Source organism: Ursus arctos, unplaced genomic scaffold (assembly GCF_023065955.2).
Source record: "Ursus arctos isolate Adak ecotype North America unplaced genomic scaffold, UrsArc2.0 scaffold_26, whole genome shotgun sequence".
NCBI lineage: Eukaryota > Metazoa > Chordata > Mammalia > Carnivora > Ursidae > Ursus > Ursus arctos.
In genome coordinates, this window is record NW_026622941.1 from 22,211,449 (window position 1) to 22,225,931 (window position 14,483).

General features: G+C 36.0%; 1 protein-coding gene and 1 long non-coding RNA gene across 31 annotated transcripts in view; one reads left to right on the plus strand and one right to left on the minus strand.

Annotated features, from left to right (window-relative positions):
- The window catches only part of SOX5 (SRY-box transcription factor 5), a 964,448-nt gene that overhangs the window by 475,606 nt on the left and 474,359 nt on the right, over positions 1-14,483 (minus strand). Inside the window, exon 1 of one of the 30 annotated variants that reach the window (XM_044385176.3) lies at positions 329-4,244. The exons of the other annotated variants lie outside the window; for them this stretch is intronic. The gene's annotated coding sequence lies outside the window, so the exon portion shown is untranslated. Of the gene's footprint in view, positions 1-328; positions 4,245-14,483 lie in introns of those variants that run through there. 30 annotated transcript variants of the gene reach the window in all.
- LOC130541863 (uncharacterized) overlaps positions 4,244-14,483 on the plus strand; it is a 44,796-nt gene continuing 34,556 nt past the window's right edge. Inside the window, exon 1 of the long non-coding RNA XR_008955935.1 lies at positions 4,244-9,188. This is a non-coding gene — a long non-coding RNA (uncharacterized LOC130541863). The remainder of the gene's footprint in view (positions 9,189-14,483) is intronic.

A 14,483-nucleotide genomic window follows, 5' to 3' on the forward strand; every position in this document is an offset into this window, starting at 1 on the left:
TAGATTTGAGGTCCAACAGAGAATAATTCAACTTTGTACTATTCACTCTTGAGTGGTACATGAGAGAGAGAATGAATGGAAATCAGTTTGTCTGCTATTTCTGAGTATTCTAAGCCGTAATACTTTCATCAATATTTACAGTGCCTCAGCCCTGTTTACAGATGTGTAATCACATTGGGCTCAACCAAGTTGCAGAGCTCCCTATGATCTTCATGGGGACATCTCAATTAAAAATTACAAATTGTTATTCTCACAATTTTCACTGGTTTTTAAAACTAGTTTGTTATAATTTCTTCTGATTCCTAGCATCAAAATGAGAAAAACTTACCTGTATTTGTTCCATAGGCTATCCAATCCTAGTTTTATTGGGAAAGAGACTTCAGGAGCTCTTCCTCTTTCCCATATCCATAGCAGGATAAAATATAATTTCTAATGGTAAATATTAAAGTCAAAAAATATGAGCAATCATGGAAACTGTGAGTTTTCCCAACACATATGAGTCACTTATATCCCCAGAAGTAATGAAGTCTCCCGAAAAAAAAAATAGAGATTCAAAAAGAGATGATGATTTGATGGTTTTTCCTGTGTTTAAGTAAGATCGACTATGACTAAATAATTTCTCAATTGCTAGACTAAAACAAGCCAAAGCAAATAGCTTTTAAAACTTTAAAGTATATTGTGTAGTGGTGACTGTTCAAGGTTTCACTAAAGTCAACATTGGAGAGATAATAACACAGATGAGTTAGATGCAAAGGGCTATTCTTAATTCATTGATTAGAGAAACAAACAAAAAGCCCTCTGCAACATTGTTGCAACCAGAAAAGTAAATTTAAAATAAGATCTTCTCATTTGTACATTAACAAATCTGATATGGCTCACATTTAATAATAAAAAGAAAAACCTGTATATTTAAGATAGTTAAAGCCCAAATGGCTGCAAAAATGGTTAAGTATTTCTCCAGGTATAATGGTTGTAGAATAACTTCAGCATTTCAGATCGATAAAAATTTTATCCAAGTCCCACAATAAATACATATTAATTTCCCCTATTCGTTTGAAATCTTTCATATTTTTTCTAATGGCATAAATACAAGGAAGAGAATATATTAAGCATATTAAATTAAAAACATCACCAAGGAAAAGCCATTCATTTAATCAAGAAAGCTTTATCAATTGCCTATTGTGTCTAATCGGAAGTGGCTCAGTCCCGTAGGAAGCTAAACTACACAGATACAATAGAAGCGAACACTTGTTTTCTAAACTTGCTGATATTAATCTTACTATGGAAACTAGGTATGCATCTCAATTTTTTTTTATTAAAAAAAAAATTCATGCCAATGTCATCAGACAGGCTAATCTATTGCATTGCCAACACCGCGTTTAACCATTTATAAATGTCTTCAACTATCATGAAAAAAATTAATGTATAACTGGATAAACATAGTATTTTTATTACAAAAATAAGAACTAAGGACACACACAAGGTACATAAACAAAGAATACAAGTTTTAGGAAGCCCTGGTATTGTTGTTGGTTCTAATGATTATGCATTAACTTTAGCATAATAATATCAGTATGTACCTTTATAGTATTATGTATGCAAGGTGGTAATAAAGCAGTTAAAGTTGGTCAAAAGATTTTCCAATATTTATCCTAATCCAGAATCTGTCTCGAATATTGCCCAATATTCTTAGCAGAATCTAGAGGTTCAAAAATAGAACGAGTGTGTTATGCTAACAAAATTTGGAAATGTTTCTTCTTGACCAAGCTATTGATCTGTTCTGAAGTGTGAGTGACTGGAATCTCTTAAAGTTTCTATAAATAATGTAATTACAGTGTTCTCCATATTCATAAAAATGATTCATCCTTTTAAAAAAAGTATACTTACTATGCCATTTTCTTCAATGATAGCCAGCAGCAATGAATTCTATAGTTTAGTTGTATGTTGCATAAAAAATTACTTCCTTCTAATGGTTTTGATCATGATACTTGATTTCATTGGGTGTTTCCTCATGAAGATAGATAAGGAAATCCACCAATAGGTATGTATTTTTTATTATCATCTTTGGTCCATGAAGAGAATGTTTTTTATTCGAGCTTCATCTTTTACTCCTGGTTACAATACAGTGCTGAGGTTTGAAATTCTTTATTTTTCAAAGATTTCATTTTCCATTTTTGTGAAGCACACAGAACCTTCAGCAAACCTGTTTCTTAAATAATGCACTATCTAATATTTATCAGAGTTCAATTGTCATGTCCTAAATATGAATATTAGTGGAGGAGAGAAGGAATAGATAACACCATGTTGAGGCATATAAAAATAATTGATACTGCTCCCCCTCAGAGCCTGAGATGGCCTTAGGTTCACACTGTGTTGCAAACTACCTAAAGAAGAGATGAATTGTTTCCACAGACTTTCTGGTTCATAAATTTCCTGTAGAAAGGAAGCAATTGTTTTTGTTTAAAGGAAACATCCTGGGTTAGATTAAGCAAAAGTCCCATTTTCTGTCAACAGAAGACAAAGCAGAGAGGTAAAAAGGTCAATAAATATCGGAGAGCAAAAATCTAGCCAGTATTTATCAGGTACCTGTTTGTGCAACTATTAAGGGCATCAGGAAACAAAATATCTGAATGTCTGAGTTAATTTCTCAGTTTGTTCAAATATTTTGTATTCTGCCTAGGCATCATATGCGAACAGATTACTAAACATATAATAATACAAAAGCCTGCCTTTTAAAATAAAGTTTGGAGTCTATAAAAGGCATATTTCTAGTTCAAATGAAAGCCTGATGGCGCTGGAGTGATCATCCGCTCCACCCAGAGGTCTGAACAGTCCCAGGGATTTTCCTTCCTGAATTGCTCCAGGGGTTAAGGCAAGGGTCCCCCAAGTCCATTATGGGGGCATTTCTGTGTTTTTTACATCCTAACAATGCACAAGTTTCCTCACACAACCATACAGTGCCCAACCAAAACCTTTCCCAATCTACATGAGTTTTCCTCTTTGTGGATATGGAAAATTTTACGGACTTGCTCACAAAAACATAAATGTGAGCTATAGTAAACTCCTGAACTTAGACTACTCTATCTTAGAAGTTGAGGAAAACAATATATATTTCCTATTTTCCCGACATTTCCATTAGTAAAAGTAACAGAATGAATTGAATTACATAATATTTAAAGTAAAACAGCCCATCACTTATGGTCATTTTTAATTTGACCTTATAACGAAGCATATACATGTTTCATTGAATTAGGATAAAGATTAAATGAAATAACCCATGCTAAACATAGAAACAGGTGTTACTAGGCCTTCTATAGCAAGCGTTCAAATAAATTATCTATTATATCATTATTGTTATTTTATAAAAGGAACAATCATTGCCTTTAATAGCGTAATTTGCCTTGGACCATCCATGATTTGCATATCACACATATAAAACATATGTGCATGCCTTTGATTTACATGTATGTGCACACTATATTCATCCATTCATTTAACAATTATATACTAACTAATTTCCATATGCCATGTACAATGACAGGTATTAGAACACAGAGATGGAGAACACGATACTCTACTCAGAAAACTTAGCTTAGCAGGTAAGTATAATGCTGCATCTACTAGATAAGTATAGTGTCATATGTTACATACAATAATTGAATTATACGCAGTGTATAGTAAGAGACAAAATACTGCTACCTTTTCCAGTCTAGAAGGTGTAAGAGGATCACAGAAGAGTACATATTAAGACTTTTATGCTTCTGACAGACATTCGCACAACGAGGCATGCTCCTTTCTTAAGTATGTATGGCTATTGTCAATACAGCAGTGAGTGTTCAGAGTCTTTGGTGCACAATCTTAAAGAACGTTTACATCTCCACATGATAACTTCTAAATGTTTGATTCAAAAGGCATTTATCTTATTGAGTTAAAAAAAATCCTGTCTCCAAATATAAACTAATATTGGTCTTTAAGAACTTTTCTGTCCTCGTGAGGATGTCTACGCAGTATATGCTGTTACAAATTAGACCTAAAATACATCCTTGATTGTGTGTCAGCCAGGAGACTATTCTGTCACTCATCATAGTGTCTAACATGTAGTAGCACTCAATAATGAGCATTTATTGAAGGAACAAATGAATGAATGAATGAACTCCGAGTCCCTTACTATCTTGGAACAGCTTTGAACTGAAGTGAAATGCCCAGCATTGTTAATGAATGTAGCATGTTCTCACTATTTTTTTCCTTTTAAATATTTCTTCTGGATCTGACGTGAGCATGCAGAAGTCTCATTGTGCTTCTGAAACAAATAATGGCTTTCAAAAGAATCTGAGCAGGACTTGCAAACAACTAAGATTAGTAAAATGTCATGCTAGTGGAGTATGGCTGTGTATTCAGCGAAGCATAGTAATTAAGGGAGTAGACTCTGGACCCCCACTGTTTGGGTTCCGATCTAGGATCAATCACTCACTAGCCATGTGACTTGAAGTAAGTTACTTCACCTCTCAAGCTTCTCAGTTATAAAATGAGAGTATAACAATGCCTCCTCTTAGAGTTGTTTTAAGGATTAAAAGGATTAAATATTTGAAATAACTTTAAACAGCACCAGCAGGCACTCTATTGGTGTTTGTTTAATAAATCAGCAGCCATTCAAAAGGCAACTTTCTTAAAGGTGGGTACAGTGATAACCACTATGGAAGTCTGTTGAATTGAATATGGGAATTCCTTCTCATGGCTATTTGCAAATTTCAATGTGCAGTTACTCATAGTTACTCACAAATCAGCATGCACGGTTTTCATTCAAAAGCTGACTTGGTCGAAAGTGGCAGCCACACAGGTGCGTTCCCAAGTTTATGAAATTCCCAGTCTGTACAAGGAAACCCCTCCCACGTTTCAGGGTGTTCTCAAGATTCCCACTCAAGCAATCCAAATATGTCTTTTCTGTGGCCAGGGAATTGCACAGATCCCCCTCCGTTTTATGTTTTGGTTTATCCCATAGCTATTATGTGTCTCCTGTCACTCTGGCTGTTGTTGGTTTTGTTGTCTATATTCAAAGGAGGCCTGTGGTTGTGTCTATCCCAAGCGTCTGTGTTTCGAGTTGTGGCGGTTTGCCCCCTCTGTCTCTCATCATTGCTTTTGGCTCAGTCCCTTGACAGGAAATGAGAGATTTATTTTATCTGGCTTGAACTACATTGTTCCTTCCTGACTACTGGTGTTACTTCACTCTAAATAACATGACTTTGTGCTCACAGTCTGCCCAAGGTCAAAGCCTGAGGGTAATAGACACATTTAAGAGCAGAGGAGGAAAATATAACCAGAGGGGAGGAGTGGGCAAGGAAAGAATAAAAAAAAAAAAAAAAAGTAGTGATGCAAAAGTTAATCTTGTAGTGGGTCTAAGTTTTCTGGCGGGGTTTGAAATGAAATCTGTTCTGAGGAGCTGAAAGGGGAACTATTTCCCCCTCTTCCAGATGTTATCGATTTAAAATGACACTATGAAGTAATCTAGGCTTGAAATTTAAATTTAGTTTTAAAAGAAAGCATGAGTTGTCTGGGAGAAGGGTTTACAAACCTTATTAATACTTATGATATCATAATTGTAGTGTGTTTTTAATAATTTAATTTGGAATAATTACCAGAATTCAAATATTCCTCTTTGGTTTGACACGAAAATATAGAAGAATGGTGATAGTGCATACAATTAGTAAAATCAAGTTCATTATTAATAAAAGAAACTTAATGATACCTAAACTTGAAACTTGAAGCCATAAAAAGTTTTAAAATTTTCTCTGAAAAAAAAGTCTAAAATTTGTCTTAATTTAACTATAAACAAGAATATATCTGGACGACATCTCCTGACCCATTTATATCCCCCCACCCTGCCACCCTCCCACCGCTCCCATCCCCTCCCCCATCCTCAACTTTGGAGGTGTGAATAAAACTTCTTGGTTTTTTTCAAATACCTCTAATGTTTCAAAGGGTCAGCAGGATGGCCACCCAAAGACATGGTAAAAGAAAACATCTTGGTTTTACTGTGGTCACACTATTTATGCTGAGCTAAACCTGTCTAGGATAGTCAAAGAGTGGGGAACAGAGAGAAAACTGGCTAATCTAGATATATATTTTTCTGTTCTTTTAACAGATTATCATGCTTTTTAATACTTTTGACTCAGGAAAATGAATTTAATGGAAATGGACTTTAAATGAGGCAAAAAGCATTTAGGTTACATGTAAGGCTGGATTTTGTGCGCGCAGAAAATTATTTCACGCGGGCATTCCATTCTTGGGAAGATGATGCAATCCACTTTGCTAATGATTTTTCAACACGCATATCATTCTGTGTGCTGTGAGCATGGCTTATGCTGAAGTCAGGAGGACGTCCCTAATGACATCTTAAAGACTTCAGATGTTTGTGACATAACACCTCCTCGAGGAAGCCCCACTCGTGTCTATGGACCTAAGTGGACATCACTATTCTGGGTTGGCCAAGGGCCCGATATTTGAAAATCATAAATTATTTGTTTCTTTATATAAATACTTCATTTTGGAACTCTGACTAGAAATTATCTTCAGTGCACCTTAAACATACACAATGTTATATGTCTAACTACACCTCAGTTAAAACAAAACAAAACAACAACGACAAAGAAATTACTCCTCAGAATCATACTTCCTTCTCATTTCAATTCCTTATGGGATGGTCTACATGTGAAATGGGCCCCTAAATATTAAAACGAGGTAGACATAACTGCATAGGAATCTCAATAAAAATCTCATTTTTAACACCAAACTCTTGAAAGTTACAGCAATGTTTTGTACATGTTGTTTTTAATGTTTTCTGATTATTAAGTTATAAATATAGTCCTAAAAAATAAACATAAAAATGTGATTCTTTTGTCCAAGGTGCCTATAAGTCAGCCAAGAAAGCCCTCACCTGAACACCTAAATCATGCCCAGAAGTTTTTCCTTAAGCCTCTCCTACACCTCAGGTACACAGAAGGAAAAATAACAAACTATTAAAAGAAAATAAGATTTATTAGAAATTTACTCTTTTCAACACTGTGCTAGCTGCTTTCTGATACAGCATCACGTTTCATGCGTGCAAACTCGAGGCAAAATTAGTGTTATTATCCTTATTTTATAGATGATGGAATAAAATTTAACATATATTGAGTAACACGCCCAAGATCATAGAGTTTATAAGCAGTGAAATTAGGATTAAAATTTAGATGTGTCTAATTCCAAAATCCAGGGGTGCCTGGGTGGCTCAGTTAGTTAAGCATCTGCCTTTGGCTCAGGTCGTGATCCTGGGGTCCCAGGCTCGAGACTCACGCCAGGCTCCCAGCTCAGTGAGGAGTCTGCTTCTTCCTCTTCCTCTGCCCCTCCTCTCGCTCCTGCTCTCTCTTGCTCACTCTCTCTCTCTCAAATAAATAACCAAAATCTTTACAAAAAATCTAAAATCCATGTCCATTCATTATTCTGGAATAGGAACTAAAATTCCAGATTACAGAAATTTAGTGTCTAGAGTCCACCCGTGTATCTCACCTATACAAAATAAGGAGTTACAAACAAAAACTGTCCTTGCATTCTTCAAAAGATTAAAAATAGAGTTACCAACTAAGTCAGCAATTCCACTCCTAGGTGTATACCCAGAAGATACAAATATATATACTCACACAAAAATTTGTACCCAAATGCCCATGGCCACATTTCCACACACACACACACACAAAAGGTGGAAACAAGTTTGATGCCCATCAACTGATACATGGATGAATACACTGTGGTATATCCATACAATGAAATATTATTTGGCAACAAGAAAACATAAAGTATTGAAACAGGACATGGATGAACCTTGAAAACATTGTGCTAAATGAAAGAAGCCAGACGCAAAAAACCCTCATATTATATGATTCCATTTGATTTAAATTTAAATAGAATAGGCAACTCTATGGAGACCAAGTAGATTAGTGGTTACCTATGGTTGGTGGGCTTAGGGGAAAAATGTTGGGGGAGATAGGAGAAATGACTGCTAAAGAGGATGGGATTTCTCTCGGGGGTGATGAAAGTGTTCTAAAATTGATTGTGGTGATGTTTATACCCACTCTGAATGTACTAAAAATAACTGAATTATACACTTTATGAATAAATTGATAATGTAAATATGTCTTAATAAAACTCTAGCTAAAAAAAAAAAAAAGGATTCATGTAACACCTTTGCATCCATATCATCAGATGAAACAGGCAGCACATTTCCTACTAAGAAGAGAAAACACTGACCAAATCTAGCTGGAACAGCCAAGAGTTGGTTATCATCTATCCTTTTTCCTTCCATATCATCAAAGCTTGGGTCTGCTAGATCCAGGAGCACCTCTGAATCACTGAGAGAGTTGGAAAGACCTCCCTCTTTGGCCAACTACGCTTTCAGACCAAAGCTTGCTGGAAAAAGTTAGAACCACACACTGGTAGTTTATTTACCCAAAGCTAAACCGCTTGTTTGACATTTTTCTCTAAACTGACCAGTGATTTGAGTATTGTGTAGACAACCACAAAGAACGACGGAAATAGTGGGAAAGTATTATTTTAAAAGTACTTACTGTTTTATTAACACTGAGAGAGTAGAATTCCCTGCTTCTACCCAGATTCAGTTCTTCATGTTCCAATGTGAAGTTGCCCAATTGTCAAATTTGTCAATATAATTTTTAGTCCTATAGCCCATCATTAGATGACAGAAAAACATCATGCTGTGGCAAAGGATCAGTAGGTAGTAATCAAGTGTCCCATGATGTTGACATTTCCCGACCCTCCATAGATTCCTTTTTTTTTTTTTTCTTTTTCTTTTTTTTTTAGGGAGACACCTAGAAGCACCGGTGCACAGAATAGCAGGCTTGTGAAGGACCAGCTTTCTGGAGATAACAAAACATTTTATACAGATAACCTTTAGATGTTTACACCTTAAAAGTTAATCAGTTGAAGTTGCATTCAAATTAAACACCATTGCTACAGTGTTTCTGTTGTGATTGTCGGAGGGAAGTGGAGCCAGTGCAATTTGTCCATGTTTTACAAATCACCATCTGGCAGGGATATGGCAACATGTGAAATCTTCACAGGACTCTTGTTTTTCTACTATCTGCTGGATAACTAAGGAGATCACCAGACTGCTGGGATGCCTGCCAGATGGTAAGCAGGTATGTTTATGAGTTTAAGATTCTTATTTTCTTTCAATGCTTTCACATGCTGTGGGCGCAGAGGCATAAAAGTGAAAGGGAGAAAGAAAATGGGAATGGATAAGTAAGTGGCTGTATATGATCATTACAAATGTCTTTGAAGTTTCTTGAAATGTGAATTTTCCAAAGTCTACATTGAATTATTTTCTGCCAAGCAGAAAAATCACCAGTCATATGGTCCCAGGATTTTTTTAAAAAATGCTCCGTTTTTCATTTTTGTACAAATAAGCAGGTGTAGAGAGAGTTTCTTCAGTCCTGTTGAGTAGGCAGGCATCACCCAGAGGATCGTACGCATCATCAACAAACATTCGATGAGTGTATGCCCTGGGCATGGTACTGAGCTAGCCATTTCAGTGCAATGAAAGTGAGGGTCTGTTTTATTTTAGTTTGATTATTCAAACAGACTATCACAGGCAAAGAATACCTACCTAGCAGAGTCATAACAAAACAACCTTCTAAGAATCAAAGACTCACAGTGTTAAATCTGAGAAGTGAATGGTAATCATTAGAGTGATAGAGTAGCAAAGCATATCCTAAACAAACTTGACAGATAACAAGCGAATATCACAAAAGAGGTAATGTTTGGTGTATAGAGAGTTACAGTTCTTTAACTTAGGTTTGAATGCCTGCTCAGGAATATACCAACATGACCCAAGGCAAGTTTCTGAAGTTCTCCAAGATTCAATAAGCTCATGTATAAAATTGGCGATATTCTACCTTTTATGATTATAGCAAGATTAGAAACATAAAAGATGCAAATTGTCAGCAAGTACGTAGTTGCTCAATAAACGAAGCTGTTATCATTATTACTGATATTCTCATCACCCAGAGAGGGCTCCTTCTAGATTAAATCCCTAGATATTTGCTTGCATGAGTTATATAAATATATACCTAATCTTATGTATTTGTATATTTAGATACACCTAAGGTCTATGTGCAATCATGCACTTGTATGCAGATATATACAAATGCAAGTACATATGCTTAATAATAGATATATTCTGTCCAATCACAGAACACAAAAATTAAGATTTTGCATTAAACCTCTGTAATCATATTGAGTAAGTACTAATACAAGTTTCACAGATTCCAGAAGTGATACTTTGGGCAAATTACTGAACTTGTCTGTGTCCTTAGCCACGGAATGGAGAGAATAAAACCTGCCGCATAGGGTGACGTGAAGATTAAGTGTGAGTACGTCTACGGAGCACACTGCACAATGCCTAGCACAGAATAAATGAATAAATCTTTTTTTTTTTCCTTTTGGCTTCCTTTTTTTCCCCTTCTGTTTCCCCTTTAATTACCAAATTTTCCACCTCTAAATTAGTCTATACTTGCCCATCTTTATCTCCTTCTCTCAAGTTGAAGGATAGCTGTCTCTGCTTCTTTCTGATCCTTCCAATTATATTCTTAATTCCATCACTCTTTCCATCAGAATAATTTTTCTCCTTAATTATATGATTCCTGTGTCTATTTTTGTCATAAATTCCTAGTCATCCACTAGTTCATTCTCCTTAGCCTAAAATATACTCATTTTCCCCATCTTAACAATAATTTTCTTAAAGAAATATTACCAAATGACAGATGATATAGAAAGCGTAAATAGGCCAATAACCATAAAGGAAACTGAAAAGACTGTTAAAGATCCATCTCTTAAAAATGCCAGTCACAAGGAGATTATGTTTTTTTCTGACCCACATAATTTTATATTGGTTCTAATAAAACTGGGGTGAACAGAATTTTTTTTTCTGATTTAAGCAGTCCCAAAACACTAAAATGATTAAAAGACTCACAATTCTTTTGCAAGGTTAGCACAAGCCTGATACCAACTCACAACTAAGGCAGTGTAATGTACACACATACACCTAACACACAAAACTATAGGCCAAGCTCACTTAAAAATGAAGAAGCAAAATTCTAGCAAGTAGATCTCAGGAGTAAATTGAAGAATAATGCACCATAACCATATGGTGCTCATTGTGAGGGTAGAAGCCTGGTTCAATACAGAAGTATCTATTTCAGTAATTTTTTACATTTAAAATAGTAGACAAAAAGTGAAAAGCCGCAAGCAAATTGTTAAAAAGTCTTTGGAAAAAAGTGCCAACCACTCCAGATTCATTTAATGTAAGTTAGGAAAAGAGAGAGGAAAAAAAAAAAAAAACAAACAACCTTCCTTCAAAGGGAGTTTATTTGTCACAAATAGCAATGAAACACGTAGTTAGTGGTAAAATAGTCATACTATCTTTGGTTGACCCAACTTCTCTTATTTCTCACTTCCTTTTCTTTTTCACCAACAACCATACTGCCTGCAAGCCAGGCTGTGTTTCTTCTCCTGTACACTTTTCAACCCATTGTCCACTGACCTGTTTTCTGGCCTCATCCTTGTTAATCACTCTACAGCATTTAAGACTATCACACACAACCTCCACAGCTCTCTGCCACCCCGGACTTTGGGAAAGTTTCTGGCTTGACTCTCGCCACCTCTCGCTTGGCCTCTCTCAGCCTCTTTCTGCCTCTTCTCTCTCAACCTGCTCTTCAATATAAGGGATCCCTGGAAGTCCACCGTTTGCAGTTTTTTCTTTAGGCCCAACCAAGAGAATGTAGATTGAACTTAAAAGGAATGATAGATACTACTAATAAAACAAAGTAAACAGAAGACGGCATTAAACAAAAAATTTACACGCGTTTCAACTTATTACAGTTTAAATAAAATAGAATTTATTTTTTTTAAGATTTGTTTATTTATGAGAGAGAGAGCAAGAGACAGCACAAGCAGGGGGAGCAGCAGGCAGAGGGAGAAGCAGGCTCCTCGCTGAGCAGGGAGCCCAATGTGAGATTCGATCCCAGGACCCTGGGATCATGAGCTGAGCCAAAGGCAGACATCCAACCATCTGAGCCACCCAGGCTCCCTAAATAAAATAGAATTTTTTAAAAAATTGCAACATGAACAATCTCTGCCTATATTACCTTCAATTTGTTTAAAAAAATTAGTTTTTAGGGGCACCTGGGTGGCTCAGTCGATTAAGCATCTGCCTTCGGCTCAGGTCATGATTCAAGGGTCCTGGGATGGAGTCCCACATTGGGCTCCCTGCTCAACGAGGAGCCTGCTTCTCCCCCTCCCTCTGCCCCCCGCCCCGTGCTCTCTCTATCTCACTCTCTCTCTCAAATGAATAAAGAAAATATATTTTAAAAATAATTTAAAAATTAAAAATAAAAAAAAATAGATTTTAATGTTAACTTATGTCTTCTGTTATTGCTGCTACTTGGTTTTCTTAAATAAGTTATTGATGTCTGTAACTAACTTACTAACTTATTAATTTAAACACAAAATATGAGTTTTCTAATTTTGTATTATCTTGATTTTTAACCATTTCGAAACTTATTTAATTTGAAGGCAGCTAGTGCTGTTAGAATTATTAGGATATATATGAATGTAATTTAGGAGGATTCGGCGATCATTTATTCAATGCCAATGACATGTGAAACATTGTTTATATAAGTCATCCTTTAACATATAAACTCCAGCCAGATCCTACATAAATGAACTGGACTGACTTCCAAATATAAAGTAACAACTTTAATGTTTTAATCACTATAATTCTAGGATACCTCACTTTCCCTAATTTGTAAGTAAATACTAAGGTCAAACAAAAATATCATAAAGAGACTTATATAGGAGCTTTCAAATTCCTCATTACACAGCCATCAATCGGTAAAAACTCTTCAATAAACTAGATTATCTTTCTCCATTCTCTCACCTTCAAATTACTGCCAGTTCATTTTTTTAGCTGCTATATTTTCCTCCGCTACCTCAGTAAAATACAGAAACCACCTTTACACATTATTTGTGAATAAGACTCCTTCCAATCCTTTGTTGCTTCTTGTCTTTCCTCTGATATTGTATCCCTTAATGTTACACCTTTCAGGAATTTTAGGAAGTCAATACTACTGTACTCTCTCTTATTTGATACCTGGTCTTCCCCTAAAGAAACTATAAATAAAATGCTCAAGCCTAGACAACATAACATAGGGCATTATTCATTCACAAAGAAATCCGTTACACAAAAATGGCCCCCAGAGACCCTCTAAACGTGATTTTCTCTAGTGCATGAAAAGTGTAAGTCAATTAAATAACATACATTTACACTCAACTTTTCCAAAATCATATCGGTTTCACAAAGTGGGCTGCAACTTGTTCCCATTAGATTGTTGCACCCCATGCAACATGGAATCGAAAATGAGTCACAGGCAGACTAAAGAACATGATTTCTTAACTCCAGCTACGGCATTTACTCTTCTACAGCAGTGGATTTCAAACTTTTTTTAAAAAAACTGTTGAAATAGTTCTCCAATAGAAATCTTACAAGGATGAGAGTTAGAAAAGTAGTAGGGTGGGGCGCCTGGGTGGCACAGCGGTTAAGTGTCTGCTTTCGGCTCAGGGCGTGATCCCGGCATTATGGGATCGAGCCCCACATCAGGCTCCTCCGCTATGAGCTTGCTTCTTCCTCTCCCACTCCCCCTGCTTGTGTTCCCTCTTACGCTGGCTGTCTCTCTCTCTGTTGAATAAATTAAAAAAAAAAGAAAAAGAAAAAGAAAAAGAAAAAGAAAAAGAAAAGAAAAGTAGTAGGGTTATGTTCTTTCCCCTTCCCTTTACTAACTGGCTTTAGGATCACCTACAAAAAAACCTACTGCCTTCCTCAGAGGACAGTTGGAAAACAATAGTATGAGACTATTTGCTACTTATTCATAAAGATCTGGCTACCAAAATCATAATCTTACCATAGACAGAGCCCCAACATGACCCTTGGGAGTAGGTTAGGCATTACCCAGGAACATGACTTGTTCTTTTTTAAAATGGTACCCCAAGACATGGGTCGCACACAATGAATGGTCAGTGATGGTAACAATAATAATTTTTTAAATAATGAATAGATAAATCTCCTTGACACAGGAATGGTTTCCTTTTCCCGTGCCAGTTGTTCTGTCTGTGCCAATTCGAACGCACACCCCTTCCAGGAATGGCATTCAGCCATCCTGGCAACCAGAATTAGAGCAAAGAAAATATGAAATTTCTCTTCAAAACATAAGTGGAAAGATGAATGCAAAGCCAAGCAAAAAGTACCCAGATTCAACATGCACATTGTTAAATGTCACTTCATAGTAAGACACTTTATGAACGTCAAGCGAACATGGACATGTATAAATTAGGAGAAAGAGAATAGGTATGACCTATTAAAAAAGCATCAGCAAGTAAAG